This window comes from Acomys minous (genome assembly GCF_964271855.1).
Source record: "Acomys minous genome assembly, chromosome: 14".
NCBI classification, from domain to species: Eukaryota; Metazoa; Chordata; class Mammalia; order Rodentia; family Muridae; genus Acomys; species Acomys minous.
In genome coordinates, this window is record NC_140496.1 from 62,416,881 (window position 1) to 62,440,038 (window position 23,158).

At 46.1% G+C, this 23,158-nt stretch overlaps 1 long non-coding RNA gene and 1 pseudogene across 2 annotated transcripts; both read right to left on the reverse strand.

Moving 5' to 3' along the window:
• Positions 1-1,478: 1,478 nt before the first annotated feature.
• Positions 1,479-19,931, reverse strand: LOC311582701. The gene is made up of 3 exons (XR_014774200.1): positions 19,144-19,931; positions 11,490-11,607; positions 1,479-1,618 (listed from the first exon to the last, which is right to left on the reverse strand). It is a non-coding gene; the product is annotated as an uncharacterized lncRNA (long non-coding RNA).
• LOC311583070 (small ribosomal subunit protein uS13-like) lies at positions 12,140-12,722 on the reverse strand (annotated as a pseudogene). The gene has a single exon. The product of its transcript is annotated as a small ribosomal subunit protein uS13-like (transcript).
• Positions 19,932-23,158: the final 3,227 nt, after the last annotated feature.

Below are 23,158 nucleotides of genomic sequence, written 5' to 3' on the forward strand. Positions count from 1 at the left end.
TTCTGTCTGTTAAAGAGTAGTTCCAAGCTAAGAATTAAATAAGCTGGCCTATCAGGGACACATACATAATCTGAACAGTTGGGAGGCCAAGGCAAGAGGGTCAGGAGTTCAAGGTAATCCTTGACTAGCTAGTGAGCTCAGGGCCAGCCAAGGCCATGTGAGACTCTGCCTCAAACAAAAACAAACAACCCAAATAATAACATCAACTAAACCCAGACTCGGACACAAGCTAATGCAGGTCAAGCACCGAAGCCTGGGACAGCGTCTGAGTCTGAATGAGAGCTTGGTGAACGACCAAGGTGCTAATAGCTACTCTCATCCTCAGGGAAAAGAGGACTTTGAGAATCTGTAAGCAGACTCCAGAAAAGGCGACTGCTCATGCCTGCAGAGGACAGAAGGGACACTGTGTCTGTCAAGACTGAATGGCGCTAGGTCTGTTCTCTGTGCTCTCACTTACCTGTCAAATACTCTCATGAGGAAGGCCTTCTGGTTTTCCACTCCAAAAGGAAAAATTACTAAAGAATTTAGTAACTTGGTCTAGGATCACAGAGCCCGACACAGTGAGCAGGATTTGAAATCAGTCCCTCTGACATCCCCTACCGCCCCCACCTGGCCACCATTCATTGTCTTTCCTCAAGAAAGGAGAGTTTCTGGTGCTATGGGTGGAGCTAAGGCTTAAACCATCAGGCACTACTGAGCCATAGTCCACCCCTAGAAAGGATTACCAAAGAGTAGATTCCTTGGCTGTTTACTTAGGCCAGTCATCTGCCTCAATTGCCCAAGTTGTTTTTACTCAGCTTTGCAGAACGAAAACAGAAAAGCACAGACAAGGCCAGAGACAGAGGAGCAATGGAGCCTGGTTCTGTCTGTCTATCTGTCTGCCAAGTTGGCGTTACTCCAAGACTCTATCCAGTTCTCTGTGGGACTTTGGGCAGGGCTGTTCAAGTCATTCACACTCCAGCCAGGCAGCGAGTGGGCCACGTACACTGGACGCTCCATACAAATGGAAGGGTTATTACCACCACTCCGTAAACCTCCCCGACACCCCATGTCTCCCATGCCCTTTCCCACGCTGTCTCCTGCTCTAAAGCTCTTAGAGCCTGTCAAATCGTTTCCGGGATCTTAGCATCAGAAAGGCAGGTCTTCTATTCTTTGCAGCCCTGGCTGCCTTCACTCTGCCACGATCAGATTGAAATGGTTTCCGATGGTGGGGCTTGGAGTGTGACCAGGGCTTGAGTGCACAAGCCCACTGCGGCTTTCGTGGGTGCCGACTTGCCGCAAAGCTGCTAGTACCATCCTAGGGCAGGCTTCTGTTGGCGCCTCACAGACCACTTCACAGGCTCCCACTAACACCAGCCTCTAGAGAGGCAGCTCCCTTCTATAGCTCTCCCATCCAAGGCACTCAGCCTTGTCATTTCAAGTGGCTTTCTGTTGAAGGCTCCCAAGAAGCAATCTAGTGCACTTAAAACACCCCTTAAAGCAGTGTCTTTCAACCTCCTTCCGTCTTCACTCCATCCTCACTCTTTTTTCCACCACAGCTCCCGCGGCTCTGGTTTCCTTTGGCTTTCTTTGGTGAGCCTCCATCCTGTAGTTGGGGCACTGAGCTCAGCCTCCTCTCCTGGAGAGAGAGAGAGACCAGAGGAGAGAGTAATTCATTCAAGTGTATTCCATTTGTGGCTCCCATATCTACACAGGAGGGGTGTGGGTCAGATGTTCTGGGCTGGGGAATGATTAGAAGACTGATAGGACACAAACGTTTTCAGGCCCCCTCTCCTCAGAGAGGGCGGGTCTGATGGCTTTAGCTGTCAATCACCCTTCCTCTTCCACAGATAGCAAGAAGAAATGGTTTGGATGTGATCAGAGGTGGCGGTGCCGGCAGTGTGAAGTGGGGATTCACTAAGTGCAGGGCCAGGTTCCCAAGTGGCTGGTGGGAGAGAGACACGAAGCTTGGCCACGCCTCTCTCTTTGCTGTGCACTCTCTTCACACTCCAGCCCAGAGACGTGTGGCCCGGGTAAGATCATCGGGAAGTTAGTTTTCTCTGAAACTGCTTGGTGCTGACTTCACGCCCAATCCAGCTCCCAAGCTCAAGAGAGACCCATCGATCCCTCGCAGCTCTTCAGCACTCAAGAAATGTTAAGTAACCATTAACGTCAGTTGCAGTATAAAGGAGTAAGTTGCATGAAATTTCTCCCCCCCCCCCCCCCCCCCGCTCCCATGATCAAAAAGGCAGGGAAAACGAGATTATCTTCTCCTGTCTAGAGACAGTCTCATTGCCTTCACTCTGCCGACTGGGCAGCCACGAGCAGCGCTGCGGCATCTTTCATAACAGATGCAAGACGGAGCTTAGTGACAGCCTCTGAAGTGAAAAGAGGCAGAATCAAAGTCTTTGTTTTTCTGTTTCTAGGCTGAGGCTCCTTCCTTGGTCCAGCTTGGGGAAGGCAGAAAAACACTTTCTTGAAAAAAGATGTTCTAGGCCTGCTTGGCCTCTAAGTCTTCAGAGCCTGAGGGAGGCAGGTGGAGGGGGAAGAGAGGAGGTCCCCTACCCGACTCTGGTATTTTAGTGACACAGACTGGGTGTAGACTGGGCGCCTGCTGGCATCAGGATTCTTCTCCTTTCTGGTTAAGGCTGAGAGCTTTGTGTCTCTAGCTGGGGGCCAGGCCTTGCCTCTTCAGTGTTGGTCCCAGCCACTCAGTGCTGTTCCCAGCCATGCATGTGTATCTCACCAGTGAAGTCCAAGTCCAAGCTTAACAGTCTGGTATACATTACAGGGGCATGTCCGGCTTTTGCTACCTGTCTCTCTGAACTCTTTTTGAACTTATCCAACCTGTCTCTAGCCCCATGTGGTCTCACCGAGGCTCAGCCATATACCCACCCCACTAACCCCTGCAGTACTCTTGGCAGGTGGGCTCCAGCAAACTCTCTAGCTTCCCACATCTCCAGGAATATTTCTACATTTGTTACAGATAGCGTCGTCTACGGTGGTAGGGTCCATCTTATTTTCTGTTCACGCTACAGGCCCAGCACCATGGTGGGCTTGCTCCAGGATTCTGAATTGCACGGTGGGTCCTCTTATTGCCCCAGCTTGTTTCTTCCTCCCCAAATTTGGATCTTCTTCCTGACTACTGGCACTGGCCCCTGAAGCCCCCAGGTGGTTTGAATTGCACTCTCACTAGATTGCTCTTCTTCCCTGTCACTTCCGGATCCCACATTTCTGGCCACAATGGAGTAGCTAGGCAACTGGCTACCCAAGGGTTGGTCCTCTGCTGCCCCCTGGGGGCCCACGTTCTACAGGCTTATCTGGGAGACTTCCAAACCCGGTACAGACCAAGTGGGCGTTCTCACTTCAAGTGTTTCTCCCTCACCTCCCCTTTCTGCTCTGTAAGCCCACAGATGTTTTCTCCAGCTGCGGAGTTCTCTCTGGTGGCCAGGTGAGGGCTGCGGCTCAGAGATGAGGGTGTGCAGGGAGGAGGCTGGCTCCTCCACACTGCCATTCCCTCCACCCTGGGAGAAAGGAAATCGGTGCAGATTTGCTCCAGTGTGGGCTCCACTACAACAAACACACATGTGCACATAACACCCACATGCCAAATATTCAATTTCGGTAAACAGCCAGACCCCGCTAATTAAAATGTCTCATCCATTTAGACGAATGTAACAATTAATTTAGCCAGACAGAAATTGTGTGATTCCAATACTCTTTCTTCTCATCCCCATCTAGTTGGCTGGTAGACTCATTTCCTGGGCGGGGACCACACCTTCTGATCTTTGAGATGGATTTCATTGCTGTAGCTTCCCTCCCTGGAGGGCCTCTCATCTCGCAGGCCACTGATGAGGCTGGCCCCCGCTTTCAGGGAATGCGAGTGTATCAGGTTGTTCCTGGCTCAAACCATGCAGAAACTGCCTGGGTCTGATTTTCCCCTTGAATACTCCCTGTCTGTCTGCAGGGCCTCTCCCTGGCATTTCTTGGGATGGAAAAATCCTGGTACTGTGAGTACTTGCTATGTTCTCACTCTTGCTCCTTTCAAAGATCTGCCATATCAGTATTAGTCAAATTAGCACAGCTGGGAGATAGAAGGGGAGGGAGAAGAGGGAGGTCATAGAGACTGAAAATGCACTTCAGCACCTGAGATGCAGGCAGAGAGGAAGGAAGGCTCTAACGGGTGCTATCTGAACACATGGAGAGCAACATCAGAGCCATATTCTGCCGTGCCCAGCGCACAGACCAGGACCGCAGGGTTCCCTCCTTGTCCACTCTAACCCTCTTGTCTCTAGAGGAGGCTCTTCTTTGGAGACACTACCAAGTCTCTGTAAGGCCTTGAGAAGGGTCCCTGGAAAGAGATAAAACAGGACCATAAATATGTGTACCCATGTGGACCCCTTCAGAGAGGCTCCAGCTGTGGTCCTGGAGTGCGTCGTGTCAGAGCAGAGTCAGCGCTGCAGCTGCATGGGAAGGGCACTTAGAAGGTGAAGTGAGATCTGTACAGCAAGGGTGCTGGTTTCAAACAAACAAACAAACAAACAAAACCAGGATTCATGGGGGCAGATCTGGGGCTTTTTCTAAGGAAGGGCAAACTGCAATCGAGTAGGAGGAAAGTTATTTAAGAAAAAGAAATAAAAATTGTGGATACAGAGCTAGGTATAAAATGGGATGTTTATTACAAAGAAAACGGTAGATAGCTTTCTCCCCCAGCCCAGCAAGATGCCCATGGGAAAGAAGGCCAAGAGGAAGAAGGTGGCCCTGGCTCCCACTGTGGTGAAGAACAGGAGGCCAAAAAGGTGGCCAATCCTATGTTTGAGAAGAGGCCCAGGAACTTTGGCATTGGGTAGGACATCTAGCTCAAAAGAGAGCTCACTTGTTTTGTTAAATGGCCCCGCTACACCAGGCTGCAGCGGCAAAGGGCCATTCTCTATAAGCGGCTCAAAGCCCCTCCTGCCATTAACCAGGCCCTGGACCAGCAAACAGCCACCCAGTTGCTTAAGCTTGCCCCCAAGTACAGGCCAGCGACAAAGCAGAAGCTAAGGCTACTGGTGTGTGCTGAGAAGAAAGCTGCTGGGAAAGGGGGCGTCCCAACTAAGAGACCACCTGTCCTTCAAGCAGGGGTCAACAGAGTCACCACCTTGGGGGAGAACAAGAAGGCTCAGCTGGTGGTGATTGCCCACGATGTAGACCCCATTGAGCTGGTGGTCTTCCTACCTGCCCTGTGTCAAAAGATGGGGGTCCCCTACTGCATCCTCAAGGGAAAGGCCAGGCTGGGGCGACTGGTCCACAGGAAGAATTGCACCACTATTGCCTTCACACAGGTTAACTCAGAAGATAAGGGTGCTCTGACTAAGCTGGTGGACGCTATTAGGACCAATTCAAAGACAGATAGGATGAGATCCATTGCTACTGGGGAGGCAATGTCCTGGGTCCTAAATCTGTGCCTCGCACTGCCAAACTGGAAAAGGCGAAGGCTAAAGAACTTGTCACTCTGATGCCCCATATTTGACCATGTCCCCTGGATGGGGAGGCCTGGCAGCACTCAGAGGAAGGATAGCAGACTACCAAGAAGAGACTTGATACCCTATGAGCATACACAGGGGGAGAAGTCCCTCTCAGTCACAGTCATAGGGGAGGGGAGTAAGGGGAAAATGGGAAGGAGGGAGGAGTGGGAGGATACAAGGGATGGGATAACAATTTAGATGTAATATGAATAAATTAATTCCATGCTATTTATTAGGAGGTACTTGTTAACACATTTGATTAACCACACAGTATATAAGCCAGAGACTGGAGAAACAGAGTGAGTTAATCTTGTAATTGAAAGGGTTATAAGAACTAAACTTTCTCTGGAATTTTGTTGTTGTTGTTCGTTTTGGGGTTTTGTTTTTTGCATTTTCTGCTGAAATAAAATATCCCAAATGAAAAAGAAAAAAAGAATTCACCACTAAACTGGGTTAAATGTACACTGCTAAGTTTTCTGTACATAAATATAATAACAAACATTTAAAAATAGACAATTATAAACTATACATCTCAAAAGCAGATAGACAGCACAAAACCAGAAAAGTAGCAAGAATGAAAAAAAAATTAATTAGGTGGCTGGCACATTTCTCCAGTACTTTCTTGCTACTTTTTAGGTTGCACACTCTTTGATGTTCCCTCATGTGACAACAGTTTTGGCATGTCATGTCCTCAAGGCAGAATAAAAAAAGATAATCCTGTCTTTCTTCTAACACAATTGATCAAGTCTGTTTTGAATTATTGATAGGATTCATAAAACATGAGACTCTACTCACTGATATATTTGTTTTTGGGGACAGAGCTACAGGTTTGTGCTGTGACTCAGAGAGAACTTTGGTAAAGGCCGGGATGAGAAGTCATGATTATTTTCGTGCACAGTGCTACCTCTGCTCCTGCACCGCCATGCCGTGAAGCCGAGTGGGTTGGAGTTAGTTGGTAGAAAAGGCGGAACTTCCCCCAGAGTCATTTCCACAGAACAGCACGGCTCCAGCTTAACTCCAGCTCCAGCTATGAGCTGCATGAATATAAAGAACCCACAACAAACTCCCCAATTCACTTCCCCTTGTTCTGTATCCTTAAGTGTCCAAGGCTACTCTGGACACAGCCAGTGATGGAAAGAGGTTAGGAAAGAGACTGCTAGGACAAAACTTGGCTAAAATGTAGCACAGTAGGATGTTTTGCAAAAAAACAAAAACAAAACCCAAACCATTTCCAGGGTGGCTCCGGAAACTGAGGAAGGGCTCCAAGGGCGAAGGGCCCTGGCGAAAGTCTTTGCGGCATCGCAATTCATCCATCACTGCTTAGGTTATCAACTCACCTGGGTGATAGGAGCTGCACTATCCCAGCTCACCCCTCTGGGTGAAAGAGAGAATGCTGTGCGGTGATTATGGAGTATGTTGAAGCCAGCAGTTCTGGGTTTGAGCTCTGGTTGTGTAGCTGGTGGGTTTTATGATCTTGGACATGTTACGTAGACCTTAGTTCTCCCATCTCTAAAAAAAAAAAAAAAACCCGGCAGTACTAATAGTATCAGCCGGGTGCACCTAAAGCGGAAAGCACATGATAGGCAGTGGGTAAGTATGGGTGGTATTTTTTCCTAACTTCTGGGGTTGCATAGTGAGCATGGAGGGGGCTGTCATAAAAGGGAATATTTCAGATAGACCCTGTAGATCCCATAGGGTATAAATATTTCAAATGGGCATGTCCGTTGCAGTGGAGATGTGCTCAGTTTGGTGGGAGTACAGGGTGCCAAAGAAGAAAGTTTTATGAACATTGAGAGTTTTTTTTAAAAAAAAGATATATATGAGGGTGTATATGGTCTGTGTATGCACATTAATGGCATAGCTGTGGGTGCATAAATGCCAGTGTGAAAGCCAGAGTTGTCCTTGCCTTCCACTCTGCTTGAGACAAGGCCTCTTTCTTGTTTTCTTTTTTTTTTTTTTTGTTTGTTTTGTTTTGTTTTATCTGCATAGCCCAGGCTAGCTGGGTCACAAGACATGGGGGAATTCTCCTGTCTTTGTCTCTCATCTTTCAGCAGTAGCCCTAAGGGCTCGAGCTATGCATCATTAAGTGTTCTGAGGATCTGAACTTAGGTCCTCACACTTTTACCCAATGGACCAAATCCCTAGCCCTGAAAGAGGAGCTCCTAGGCAGGAGATATGGAGTCATGAAAACTATGAAAAAGGTACCGAAACCATCCAGGCAGGAGATGATGAAATGATTGGGCAGTGCCAATGACACATGCGCGAGTGCGCGCGCACACACACACACACACATACACACACACACACACACACACACACACACACACACACACACACACACCCCTACAGGCTGGAATAATAGACATCACATTTGTGGCATGGTTTCACTCTGTACTGCTTTGAATTGTTTATTCTCCTCTCTGCTGGGATTTGACAAATAGAAGACAGGTCTGGCAGAACTGTCGCTGGTGCCAGCTTGAAGCTGTGCCCTTTCAGGCATGCTCTGGGCCCTCGCATGACAGGATGACACTCCCTCAGCCAGTGGGGGTGACTCCTGGCTTTGGCTGCAGCTGGCTGACTTCTCTTCACATCTGCACAGGCCCCTTCTGGGAGCCATAGGAACCCTGCCAGCAAGGGCTGGCCTCTAGCAGCCTGATGGGCAGCACAATTTATTGTATGTTAAAATGACACCAGAGCCACAGTACCTCTTGCGAGAGAGAATTTGGTTCCTGTAATTGCTAGCTTCGGGGCAGGAAAGAGCCCCCCCCCCCCCCAGATGGTAGGAACCAGTTTTCATGAGAAAAACCTCAAAGACCTCCCTCTTGCCTACCACTACCTTGGGGCCTCTCGGCCTGTGATCTACACAGTGGCTCTTCTGAGCCAGATGTAAGGCAGAGGTGGTGAAGTAGCCACAAGCCTGCAGCATTAGCCAGACAGAAAGTGGAATTTTATCCAAAGCTTTCTGCCTCATTTGGGTCGAGCAAGATTCTAGAAGTATCTGCTCATTGATTCAGAGCCAGTTGCAAACCTAATAAATCATTAATGGTAATTTTTTTTTTCCTGTAGTGCTGGGGATCGAACTTGGCATATAAGGCAAGTGGTTCACCTCTAAGCTACAGCCCCACTGCCCATTAACAGTAACTCTTAACTGTCCATTCTCAAGATATGGAAAGTGGAGGCACAGAGTGCTTCAGATCCGGGAAAAAGAAACTTAGTGGGACCCATTACAAGTCACAGTCTCCGTGAGGAAGCCGTTTTCTTCCTGTCTTCCGGGTATTTTGCGTGTTTGTCCAAGCTGCACAGCTTAGTACAGATTTTGGCACTCCAATTAGTCCTAATTTATTGACTGACTGGCTGTATTCTGAGATGAATAATAATTTGTACCAGGTAATTAATTTCTATTATTTTACTGTGAGAAGGAGGGAAGAAGATTACTGTGTATGTCTTCATTTATTCACTTATTTATTCAATAAATATTTACTGTGTGCTTCCTGTGTCTTAGGCATAATACCATGTGCTGGAGGTAGAACGTCCAAAAAGCCTCAAGGAGCTACAGCTTTGTTTTAAGTAATTAGCCCATTGACACCGGGACAGAGACAGGTGAGCACGCTGCACATTTCCACAGGGAAAGAACTTGGTGCCAGGGGAATCACTCCCAGGGAAGGGTGCAGGAGATGCTTGGCTAGAAAATGCTGGTGCTGGTCACTTGTGGTCTGAGGAAAGGGTGGGAGTTAGCTGTGCCAAAATACCAAGGTAACTTAAATAAGAAAGCCTTTAATCGGGCTTACAGTTTCAAAGGGTCAGAGTCCACGATAGCAGAGAAAAAAGGTGTGGTGGCAGGAATGGCTGCAGTTGGGAGGCAGAGAGAGGCACTAGGACAGGCTCAAAGTTGGCCCCAGGGAGAGACCTCCTCCAACAAGACCACACCTCCCGACCCTTCCCAGCTGGGAACTTCTACCAACTGGGACCTGGTGTTCAAATAGAGGAGGTGATGCAGCCACTCTTCCTGTCTACCACAGATTGGGAAATTAAGTCCAGACCAAGGGAGAAGAGTATTGAAAAAGCTAGAGACTTCCAGTGGGAAAGGACGGGCTTTAGGGGACTTTTTTTTTTTTTTAAGATCAATTACGTTTCATTAGAGCTGCCTCCAGCCAGCTCAAGGTGAAGGGTATTGTCATGAAACAGAAGAGAAATCCGAACAGGAATAGCAGCTGCAGGGTCATTCCTAGTATATAGAGCCTTGGACTTTGTCTCCAGGACAATGAATTCCAAGAGCTTCAGCTGCCTGCTGCTCTCCCTGGGACTGCGCTCACGCCTTCATTCTAGATTCAAGAACCCGATGGAACTCAGTCTGGGTCTAAGCGTTCAACCCTCAGTCCAGTCAGGCAAAGGTAGGACACAAGAGTGGGCATGGTGCATGAGAAGTCCCTGTTGCTCCTATGATCAACCTCCTTCTCACCCTGCCTAGTCAGAGGCAGGCGGATCTCTGTGAGTTTGAGGCCAGCCTGGTCTACAAAGCGAGTCTAGCACAGCCAGGGCTACACAGAGAAACCATGTCTCAAAAACAAAAACAAACAAACAAACAAAGAGGGAATCTAGGGAGGGAGGGGAGAAAGGAGGGGGGAGGGAAGGGGGGAGGGGGGAGGGAGAAGCGGGGAGAACCCTTCACTGAAGAGTCAAACAAACAAACAAACAAACAAAACTTTCCTAATGTCTCCACTCAGTCTCAGTCTGACTGAGGGACTCACTGGTTTCTTTTCCTTCCTTCCGTCCTTCCTTCCTTCCTCCCTCCCTCCCTTCCTTCCTTCTTCCTTCTTTCCTTTTTGTATGCCCATTATCCCTGTGAACGGGTCTCACACTACCCACGCCCCCTCATTGCTAGGTTTCAGCGTAACCTCTCACGTGTCTGTTAAGCTCCAGAGATCGCAAAGGCTCCAGAACTTTCCAGCACTGTGACGTGAAGTGGCTGGAGGGAGGCAAGGAAGAGGAGGGGGAACAGGTCAGCGGAGAAGCCCTCCAGATACCAGGGGTAAGGAGAAACGGAACACTTTCCCAAGTCTAATTTGGGTTTATCCAAGTGAGTAATTTCCTCCGGCTTCCGCGAGAAGCCCCGAACCCCCTGAGACCAAGACTGATCAGAATTCAAACTGCAGTTCTGACAGCTTCAAATTGGAATCAGGCTCAGCCTTGGCACCTTTGGGGTTTTTGCTTTGCCTTCCTCAATTCTCCAGGCCCAGAACAGAATTCCCAGGGGGCTGGCAGCATGGCTCTGCTGAGTCCTGTGAGGCTGGGCAGGGTTAGATGCATCTTCCCCAACTCCATCTTCCTCACTTTTCCCATCTAACCTCTAACACACACCTCTACTCACTCCCTTGCGGCAAGGAATCTTCTAGTCCTTTCCATAGGGATGCCCAGTTAAATGGAGAACTAATGCACATCTCTCTCTCTCTCCCTCCTGAAGGCCCAGGCTCATAGACAATGAAACTAGAAGGCATCTCAGATACCTATAACTCATTCCTTTCATTCTATGGAAGAGTCAGGTGCAACCAGAGAGAAGGAGATGTGTCAAGGCCAAACAGTTGTTGGTGACAGAATTGGTTTGGACCCCAGAGCTCTGGAAGCCCAGCCCAGGCATCACTCATGCTGCCTCTCACACCACTGCTGCTTTACTTCTTGCTGCTATACGCTCTGAGGCAGTGGTCCTCAACCTTCCTAATGCTTTGACCCTTTAATACAGTTCTTTGTTCTGTGGTGACTCCCAACCATAAAATTATTTTGTTGCCACTCTGCAAGTGTAATCTTACGACTGTTATGAATTGTAATGCAAATATCTGATATAAAAATATATTTACTATACAAACTCTAAGGGGTCGTGACCCACAGGTTGAGAAACATGCCTCTAAGGTCCACATTGGTTTCAAGCTTGCATCTCCCATCTCTTCCATAAAACAGTTTTTCTTTGAATGAGGAGTTCCTGGCCCCGAGAGTCAGTCTGAGTCTTACCTGATCCCAAGAAGTGGCTTCTTGGAGCTTCCTCTCCAATTTAGGGAGTTCCTATCCCCAGGTCCAAAGTGGCACTGCAGAGTGTCCTATTGGTGAAGGCTTCCTCATCACGTCTGAACTACAAAAGAGAAAACTAAGTAAACTGAGGAGTCAGCTCATTTGTCAGCTTGGAGACGTGCTCAGTGTTGTGTGCACGTGATGGTAATAGCAGTGGTCTAAGCCTCTCCAGACTCTGGTCCTCCAATGACAGTGCAACCCAGTGGAGACCAGCCCTTGTGCAGCTTGGGGGAGCCACTAGGCCCTTCAGAGGAGAGGGCGCCTGGACCCATCAAGTTAGCCCCTTCTTTTCCAGAAATACTTAAAATGCCAAGCTCATTGTGAAGATGCTGGTTCATATAGGAATCATCTGGAGATGTTAAAACGATACCCAGCAGTTGGATTTACCTGGTTTGTGTGCTGCTTGCGCATTGAGGTTCTTTAAGATTCGCCAGTCAGTCTGAACGTGCAGGCAGTATTCAAAGCCACTGTCTGATTTGTTGTTGTTATTGTTTATCTTGGTTGCTATTTTTGACTTTTTATAACAAATGTCTTACTTATTTTTACAACTTTATTATACATACTTGCTATACCTAGAACTGTTTTTTTATTTTTCAGGTATATAAACTATTTATAACAGCAAAGGCCCAGAGACTCATTTTTTTCCTGGACACACCCACAGTGCGGCCCCGGCGGCCAGTGGTCTTGGTGTGCTGACCTTGCACATGAAGGCCCCAAAAGTGGCACAGACCCCTGTGGGCTCTGATCTTCTTCAGTCACCCCAAGTCCTCAGCTTGTTGTCCAGACCATCGGCAATAACCTGGCTGTACTTTCCATCCTTCATGCCCTTCTGTGTGTTCAAGAACCAGTCTGGGATCTTGTACTGTCATGGATTCCGCATGATGGTGATCCCACGCTCCACCTCATCCTCTGTGAGTTCTCCAGTCCTCTTGGTGAGGTCAATGTCTGCTTTCCTCAACACCACATGAGCATATCTCCTCCCCACACCCTTAATGGCAGCGATGGCAAAGGCTATATTCCACCGCCCATCGATGTTGGTGTTGGGTGCTCGCAAAATGTGCTGGAACTTCTCAGGGATCCCTAGAGACACGGCGGCGGTGTGTAGGCCTCCCGTGGAAGCCATAGAAGTGTTAATAAGGATATTGACATACAAGTATATGGTGTATGCTGAACATATTTTCCTCCATGCCCCTGCCCCTCATCTTTCACTTTCTTTTCCTCTCTTTCTCTGTTCTTCCAGCCAGCTTTGCATCTAGTTTTATTGTCATCACACATCACATGTATGTTATATGATCTACATCTATTTATCTGTCTTTCTGTGTGTCTGTATCTATCTATCTATCTATCTATCTATCTATCTATCTATCTATCTATGTATCTATCTATCATCTATGTTGTCCGGAGCCAGCCCAGGGTCATTCAAGGCTAAAAGAATCTACTGGCTGAGGCAAAATTCTGATGCCCCATTCCAAAGCTAAACTTCATTTCAGCCTCTGCATAACCTCCTCCTTTCGACCTCTGCATAACCTCCTCCTTTCGACCTCTGCGGATGTTGTTTAGCAGACTTCCTCCTTTTACCCCCTGCAGATGTTGTTTAGCCGGGTTGGCTCGGGACTTTCCAAGAGATAGTTAGCTAAAATAAGATAGGAATTGTTTCAAGATGAACCACAGGATGTTCCCCTGCTGAGATCACCTGGAGGCATTCTCAGACCCCTCCCCTACTGCTTGGCTCCTGCTTCCACCCTATATAAGCTTTTGCTTTCGATTCAATAAACAGACCTTGATAGGAGTTCTACTTGGTCTCGTCTCCTTCTTTCTCGTCCCATCTTTTCAGGTATGGCTCCCCTCGTGACCCCGTAATTACTGGTCCTGCTGGACGGGACACTATGTATTATCTATCAACTATCTATCTTTCTATCATCTATCTATCCATCAATCATATATTTATGTATTTATCTATCATCTATCTACTATTTATCATCTATCTATCATCTATCTATCTATCTACCTACCTATCATATATCTATCTAACTATCTGAAGACCTGAGCTCTTTCTGCCCTTTGCTCTGTCCCTCTTACTGCTGATTTACTTCCTGTGTGGTTGCAAACTGGCTTCAGCCTGGACATAAGATCCTCATCCGGTCAGGTGATGGGCGGCAGAAGAGGGTATGTTGACTTGGTTCTTGGAGAAAAGAATGGTCTCCCAGGAAGTCTCAATAGGACAGTTGGGAGAAAGGAGGAAGTGAAGAGTTGGTGAGTTTTACTGATGGTAAATGAATACAGTCTGTTATCCACTTTATTCTGTAGGCCTGTAATTCTCAATTACGATGACAAAGGTCAGACTTCTGTATGTCAGGTCTGTCAAATAAAAATAAGGATCTCACAGATGTGTTCATCTCTCTTTATTCTGAAACCTCAATAAACTGCCATGCCCAGATGCCTGTGATCGACTGTTCACTGTTTGGTACAATAGCCAAGCTCAATGCGCCTCTGTCATTTATGGTTCTTTCTAGCCTGAACTGTTTCATAATACTCAATGTGATTGAAAATGTGCATATTCTTTCCAGCCGGAGCTTCTCTCCAGTATCTTTTGTTCACAGAGAGAGAAGAGACACTTTTTATAAAAATGTAGGGACTCCCATCACTAACGTATTCACCATCGTCTTGATGACAGTATCAAGTTCTAAGTACTCTTGGGACTTGAGAGATACAGTTAGGAGTAACCAGGCACTCAATGATAATCCCACTCCACATTTTTTTTTTTGTCTCCTTAGGCCTTTGAATTTACTTCTTCTAAATTATACTCTGTAATTTCTAGAATCAAAACTGCATTTAATACAAGGCACCGATGAGTCCTGGTTTCTGTCAGCTTATCTAGCAAACAATTACAATGCCTCCTAGTTCTCCAAATGTGCAAATAGTAGTGCAGAGCCACCGTATTAGTCAACCCAGCTAGTTCTAAGGTTGTGTTTTTGCCATGTTGATGCGGCATTCTTAGAATGTACGGCTTCATAAGCTGCCCAGATCTCTGTCAGTGTCAAGTATCAAAGCCGTGCATTTTTGTCTATTAGCTTTTTATTTCCTGTCTTAGGTAGGGACATGAGATATATGCTTCACTCCTTACTCCATCCTGTCCTAGGGATGTGCAGAGATCAAACAGCAGTTGTCGAGGTAGCGAGGAGGGAGGATGGGCATGAAAATAATTGATTTCTCTTTGCCAGTTAATGTGATGTCATAATGAATCCTAATTTTCAACTTGATTGGATTGAAAAATACTCAAGGGATTAGTAAAAACATACCTTTGGGAATATCTGAGAGGACATTTATAGACAGGATCAACTAAGGAAGGAAAATGCTCTCTAATTGAATGTGGCGGGCACTATCTTGTAGGTGGGGACAGGAAGGGCTTGATGGAATAAAAGAAGAGAAAGAGAAAGGCAGCAGCGGCAGGGACTCTCATCTCGCTTCCTGGGCAACATGTTGCAAACTCTTCTGCTCCTTTCACGCCACCGTAGCCTGAAGTTTCTGAGCAAAAATGTCCTCCTCACTTGGAGTCTTCCTCTTAGGTATTTTGGCACAGTGACGAAGAGTTTAACACACAAAATTCATACCACGAGTGGGGTCGTTGTTGTGACTACCTGGTCATATTGTCCAGAGCCTTTGGCACTGGCTTATGGGAGGAGTTTGAAAAACTTTAGTGATGCATGCTAGGGTGCTATAAACAACTTAATGGGCAATTCTGATAGGAAACCAGAGACCAGAAAACAAATAGGAATGTGTACAGTAGAGATTGGGCTCATGGGGTTTCAGATAGGAACAAGAACTCTATTGGGAATTAGACTAGAAGACATATATATATATATATATATATATATATATATATATATATATATATATGACAGAATAGTTTAGCAAGCACCTTGTTTTCATTTTGTCCTTGTCCTGCAACTTTGGGTGAAGCTGGACTTCATGGTGACAGACTATTAAAGTGGTAGGGGACCTTTCAAGTCAACCCAGCATGTAAGCTATAGCTTAGTTTATTGCTAGCTGCTTTTATTTGGTTTTATAGTGAGAGCTGGGAACAAAACAGAGGAAAAAGATATTGAGAATATTCAATTTGGCTTTTTAAAAATGTAGACACAGAGCATGCTCGTTGAAGAGATCAGGGTTAATAGGAAGAAAACACGTATGCTGAATCCTGACAGTCGGACAGGTATGTTGAAGGAAATGGCCAGACTCCACTCACAACAGGATCAAGAACGCAGAATTTTTGACTCATGTGAAAGACTTTGCTCTGAGAAGAGACTGCATAAGCACCACCTTGCTCAGACAGGCCTACCTTCAGGAGTGTTTACCCACATTCCACTACCCAGGCATTCAGAGGCTGCAGCAGCCATTGTCCAGGGTCCCAAGGGCCTGGGATCACCCATATGCTGAAAGTTTTGCAGGCATACAAAGTATAAAAGTTATGGGGTCTTGGAGCCTTCCACTAGATGCCAGAGGGAAGCCTGGAAGATCAACAATGTGTGGCAGGGTCAAGATCTCTTCAGGCAGCCTCTGATGGAGCAATGCACGAGGCTATGAGGATGAAGCCATAAGTTAGAGATGCTGGGAACTTGCCCGGCCCACTGAGAAAAGAGTGAGGGGGTAAAGTTATGTTGTTTTAATTACTGTGCTTAAGAGATCAATAAAACAAAAATGCCTCTAACCTGTAAGCCCCAAGGACAGATAACTTCCTGGAATGCTGGGGGCTGTTTGTGTAAGAAAACCAAGCCACCTGTTTTCACTTTTGGAAACAAGGTTGGTTGCCCCAACTGCACAGCGTGTGCTTGGTCACATGTAGGTGGGAGGTACATCAGGATGTATGCTTGCCCCCAGTTGGATGAAGGTGAGAAGAAAGTAGCCTTGTGGCTTTTACTCCCCCCCCTCCCCCAAGCCCCCAGACAGGGTTTCTCTGTATAGCCCTGGCTGTCCTGGAACTCACTCTGTAGAACAGAGAGCCAACTGCCTCTGCCTCTCAAGTGCTTGCATTAAAGGAGTGTGCAACCACTGCACAACTTTATAAGCTCCTGACTAAAATGATTTGGGGGACATTCTCTGGGAATCTCAGGTATGGATCTGCCCAATGTCTATCATTCTGGCCATATTTAATGAAACTTGCTTCAAACTTGACTCAGTACTGTGGTAGTGGTCCTATTCTTGCCTGGTGGAGGTCAACAAAAGCAGTAGGCAGTGAGCGGTGTTAGCTCAAAGAGAGTCCGTGTGTGTGAAACTAGCAAGGTCATAGGCTCAGGGTTGCCTCTGTGCACAGAGTTAGCATCCTGACTCCCATGCCCTGGAGGCTGGATTTGCAGCAATAGGATTTGTGTTTGCTCTGTCACTCTGTCAGGTTTTGGTTTGATTTGAGTTGCATCTTTTCTCATTATTTTCTAATCTCTCTTATTTGGGATGGAAATATTTACCCTGTGCCATTATATGTTGAAGATATATAATTTTCTTTTTGAAAATTCACAGCTAAGGGTTTGCCTTGAGTCTCAGAGGACATTCCGAACTTGGATTTTGGAGCAATGTAGGAACTATTAAAGTGTTGGAACCTATTGCAGATAGACTGAATGCATTTATTTTTTATTTTTTGCATTATAATTTAGATATGAGCTTTTTTTTGTTTTTGTTTTTGTTTTTGTTTTTCGAGACAAGGTTTCCCTATATAGCGTTGTCTGTCCTGGACTCACTTTGTAGACCAGGCTAGCCTTGAACTCACATCAATCTTCTTGCCTCTGCTGGGATTAAAGGCATGAGCTACCACGCCCGGCTGGACATGAGTCTTTTGATGACCAGGATGGGATGCTGTGGTTTAGGTAAGATAAATGTGTCAAGTTGATAAGGGATAGACTTGTGGTGATGAATCCTGATTGTCAACTTGCTTGAACTGAGATTGTCTGGTCAGTAAAGCATTTCCAGAGAGGACTTAGTAAAAATGGGAAGATTTGCCTGATTGTGAGTGGGACTACCCTATAGCCCAGGGCCTGGATGGAACAAAAGGGAAACGCTAGGCCCAGCAGGTATACACACAGCCTCCCTCCCTCCCTCCCTCCCTCCCTCCCTCCCTCCCTCCCTCTCTCCCTCCCTCCATCTCTTCTGGCCACAGTGATTCAGGCTTTTTACTCTGTTAAACTGCTCCACCCTGCAGAGAACTAAAACCTCTGTAAATGTGAGCAAAATCAATTCTTCCTCCTTTAAGCTATTCCTGCCTGCTATTTTGCCATAGCAAACAAAAGTCTAACTAATACATGCCCTCAAGTTAGATCATGGCGGGCTTTTTATCACGGTGGCCTAGCGGAATACAGGAGGAGGGACTGATATGGCTGACAACAGAGACCAGGATCAATACACTTTAGAAGTGCAGTGCTCTCTGAGTCATCCGATCTGTCCTATATATCACTTTCAATTTTTAGCTCTGTCTATTGCCTAATCAATGTCCTAAATTTTCACCTAAGCAACAGTGTGAGGCTGAAAATCACAGTAATCTTGTAATTCAGCTATCTTCAAGAACTAACTTTAGTTTGATTTGGTCTGTTTCAGCAGATAAAAAAGTATTCTTCAAATACACAGAAAAAAACAAAAAAACAAAAAAACAAAAACCAAATCCTTACTTTTCATTTGGGTCCTAGAGTTGAGAACTTAAATATTGGTGTTTTCCATTCCTAATTAAAAGTAAAGATCCCTTTAGTGCTATTAGGAGTAAACGCTCTTTTATAAAGACCTTCCTTGATTTTCTTCTGCTTTTTATATTGTTTTATGTAGGCAGCCGATTTATCCCATAAACCTCAACTTCTGTAGGTGATTCAAACTCAAGGGGTCCACAGCTAGGACCGTGATGCTTCACCGTCACTCACTGTTTTTGGTAGAGTGTGTTTCTCACTTCTCACTGAATTTTCATTTCACGCAACCCCAAACTTTACAAGTGAATTATCCCAGATCCCTATCGATTTCTGAAGTGCCTGTTTCTGTCTAATTCTTGCTTCCACTTTGCGAAGTAGCAACGTCTGTTCGTCTGGAGATTGTATATGTTTGCACCACGGAAAGAGACTATTGGTAAGTTAGGAGGAAAAAAAAAATAAGTGTATTTAAAAGATGTTGGATAACTATTTAATTGAATTAAGAATTTAAATCAAGCAAAAATCTTCCCTCCATTTATCTATCCCTTAAACCATATCTATCATCTTCTCTCTCCCCCCCCCCTCTCTCTCTCTCCCTCTCTCCTCGATCTCTCTCTCATCTATCTATCTATCTATCTATCTATCTATCCATCTATCCATCCATCCATCCACCTACCTACCTACCCACCCACCTCTCATCTATCTTCCAACAACTCGACAAGGCAGATATGTGTGGTTGATTAGAGTTTAGGTAAAATGCCTGGGCCCTGGGTTTAGGCAAGGCATGGGCAATAGAGGTCTCTTCTATTGTGAAGACAGCCTGCAGTCCTCACCAGGGTTCTCCTATGGTTTGAAGCTAGCAGTACCATATTAGGAAGCTGTGGATAGGCTTATGGAGGTAGGCTACTAGGGCCAAGCCTTTGAGAGTACCAGCTTACCTCCTGCTTATGGCAGATCTATTTGCTTTAGGACTGTTGCCATGATGTGACTAGCTGTCTCAGGTACCTCATCGTTCTACGACCACAGAAAGGAGCTGGTCCTGCTGTTGTAATGCTCCTGCCATACTCTGTCTAAGCCATGCCTAACATAAACCTCCTTTCCCTTAAGTTGCTGTGCCATGTATTTTGTCACAATGGTGAGGAAAGTGACTTCTGTATCTCCCAACCCCAAACAAAGACAGACCCAAGCTGCAGAATACAAAGCAAATGTGAAGGGTCCAGCAGCCCCTGGCAGGTCAGTGCTTTCTCTGCTTCTGAGTTTCTCCATCGGGAGAGAGAAGGTGTGGACTAGAAGTTGTTCCCAGGCCTGTGGTGCTGAGGCTGCCCCTCCTCTTAGGACTCCAGAGTCAACGGCTCTAATCCCTTGTTTCAGCTAAGAGGCCACGAGCCCTTGGACTGCTCCTGGGTGCATGGCAGAAGAGGTAGAGCACACGGGTGATGAAGGCTGCTCCTCCTGGCTTTCGTCAGTTGGTGCATTGAAAACTGGTGCAGCTGTTTTTACAGCAGTTTCACACTGATGCCGAAAATAGAAGCTGTGCCAGGCCAGGGCTGTGAAAGATCCTGAGAACAAAGTCATTTCTCAAGACACTGCCCTGTTTGAACACTGGGTGACAAGGTGACAGATTCTGTAGACACTTTATGGGAAAAAAATCCACCACCTTGAGTGATTTTGAAACCTTTAGAAATATTTGGCAAGTGTGAACAGCCCGTTCTCTACCCTCTGTCTTTAATCAATTGCTTCCTTAAGAAATGGCTGTGCTGCAAGGAAGGGGGGGGAGGGGGAGAGAGAGAAAGAGAGAGAGAGAGAGAGAGAGAGAGAGAGAGAGAGAGAGAGAGAGACAGAGAGAGGTGTATTTCTCCCCCAACCTCTGGCTCCCTTTCCAAAGCATTGGTTTCTCGATACAAAGAGGACGAACTTTCTCCACAACCCCTGAAATGGTATCTGCATATTAAAAATATGCCAGCTTCCTTTGCTGTTTGCCTGCGGATTTGTTTCATTTCATACCTCACTGAAGCCTCCTCTCTGCTCAGAACACACTGTACCCAGTTGTAAGGAGAGAAGGAGGGAGGGGAGGGGCCCGAGAGCATCACTTGTTTTCTTAGCAAACTGAGAAATGTTGAAATGGAAGCTTGAACTTTGAATGGACAGGAAACCAGGCACTAACCAAGAAGTGAGTTTTAGTTCTGGCTTCTTGGAAGGTTGGATACTGGTTTCTTCTTCACCTGAAGTTGGCATCCATAAGTCTTTTCTCAAGAGGTGGGCACTGCGTATGGAGTCTGGGTCATCCTTACCTTTGAGTTCATGTCTAGCCAGGATCCAGGAATATTAGCATAGTGCCTGAGTGGGTGGAGACAAAATTTGCATATTGAATATGACGTATCACATCAGAAGTCAATAGGTAGTAGATTAAATGTGTCCCTATTCTTAAATTCATACCCACTGAGAACCTCAGACTGGGATGTTATTCAAAGTGAGGTCTTTGTAGGTCTAACTAGTTAAGAAAGCAGGAGAAAATTCTTGTGGATTCAAGGCAGACCTCGTAGGAAGCGTCCTGTGAGAAGATGAGAGGGCACAGAGATAGACGCAGAGATGACTTGGAGATGAAGGATGTGTGGGTTGATGACACAGCTACCAACCACGCAGTTCCGTGGGTTGCCAGGTGACCACCAAAAGGCAGGAGGAGCACAGGGTCGCTCGTCCTCTGAGTTTCCAGAAAGATAGACATTGGGATTCTAGACTTCTGCTCTCTTGGAATGTATGAGAGTGCATTTCTGTTGTGGTAAGCTACCAGTTTTGGGCTAATTTGTGCTGAAGCTGTAGGAAGCCAATCTGTTCTTTGGATGTCCTTTGGCTATGCTGTCCTCAGCCTTCAGTGTCCTGAAAAACTTTCTTCTCCTTCAAGTTTTGGCTCAAATGTCATCTTCATAGTGAAGTTCCCCGAATGTTCATTAAAAATTCATTTTTTTTCTTTCCTCTGAGCTCTGCAGCCTTCTGCGTTGACTGTGCTCCTGCATTTAGTTAGATGCTGATAGGCATTCCCCTCCCTCCTTCACCACAGACCTTCTGAGGGAAGGGTTAGCTCTTTCTAGCACCTGGCATATAACAACTCTTTGGAAATGTGTGTAGTCAATGTAGAACCCTTCTGTTTCCTTGGTTAAATTTATTCCTAGACATTCATTTTTTTTGGGTAGTTATTGCAAGTACAATTGCTTTGCTGATTTCTTTTCAGGCAACTTGCTGCTGGAATACAGAAATGCTTTGAATTGAATATTAATTTTGTGTCTTGTGGCTTTGCTTGGTTCATTTATTAGTTCTAATAGGTTTTTTTTTGTAGTTTTGGTATTTTCTGTATATGAGAAAATACATTTCTGTATCACATCAACTACAAACAATGATAGCTTGTGTTCCTTTAGTTATATTCTTTTAGACTAGTTGTTCCAGCTAGTACTTGCAGTGATGTGTTGAGTAAACCTGGTTGGGTTGGGCATTAGTCAGTCATGTTCCAAATGATTACTAACTGTGATACTAACTTGGGTTATATGTATAAATAGATGGAAGAGATCATAGCATCTTGCAAAGGTGATGAGATAACACTACAGGGGCACATTGTCTTAGCAGTCTTTTACATTCTTTATCTACATGCATTTCTTTCCATCTGATGTTGTTTTTTTTTGTCCTGTGTATTTAGCTGATGACTCCTAACACATCTCTGCCTAAGTAATAACTGGAGACTTACGTGTTGGTTCTCCAACTGCAAGGCGAGCCTCCTTCCATGATCATCTGTATTTACAAAGCAGAGAGATGCCTCCTTCCTTAGGAAGTGGGTGATGGAAGATAGGAGGGCAACCTGCTGTCTCCACGGGTAATGGAAGATACAAAGGGTACAGGCCACTTCTGAATCACTGCATCTCCTTGAAAAAGACGGTTCCCTGTGTAGTCCCTTTTTGACCCTTCTGCCACATGAAGGTGCAGCAAGAAGGAATAATTCTTCACCAGACATCAAATGTGCTGGCATCTTGACCTTGGACCTTCCAGTTTCCAGAAATGTAAAAAATGCATTTTTATTATTTATAAACTACCCATCTTGTGGTAGCTAGTGAAAGCAGCAGGAGCAGAGCAAGCCACGCTCTCAGTGTGGAACCCAAGTCAACGAGCAGAGCATTGCAAGGACACACTCTTCTCTAGTGGGGCCGAAAGAGAGGAGAGCATTCTCTCCCCCACGTCCCAACCAGGCTTGTGATTAATGACTGTACCAAGCAGTTCTCTTTAAGTCCCAGGGCCAGGTGCTAAGGTGAAGGACAATCTGGTGATTTAAACAAAACAAAATGACCAGGATCTTCCAGAGAGTTCCAGAGGGAGCTAAAGCAAGAGACTATGAGACCCTCTCATAAATCATCTTCAGACTCAGTGTTGTGGCCACTACACTGGAATCTGTCATGGTCTCCACAAATAGTTGTTTTCCTTGGCTAGCTGACGATGTAGCTGAGTGTTGTGAAGGCAGCCTCCTTGGATTCTGAGTGAGGCAGAGGGAGGCAAGGTCTTGGGGACCTGTAGGGGATATGTACGGGTATAGAAGTGGTGGTCTCTGTTACTAGGGAAGGATACTGGCACCCCCATTGCCTTTTTTCTCTCTACCACAGGCAACACTTAGGCAGCAGGGTTCTCTGTATCACCTTTGTCTAGCCACCCTGACAAGTACTTTGTGAATTCTAACCCATCCCCCAGGCCACACTGAGGACACCACACACACCTGTGTGGGGCAAGTAGCATCCTAAGTCTCCCATCACTACAGTGTAGGCCTTGCTCTGGGGAACTGTCTGAACAGAACCTTCTTTCTTCCATTCTTCTTCTTTTCCTTCTTCTCCTCCTCCTTTCTTCTTCCTCCTCCTTTCTTCTTTCTCCTCCTTCTTTCTTCTTCTTCTTCTTCTTCTTCTTCTTCTTCTTCTTCTTCTT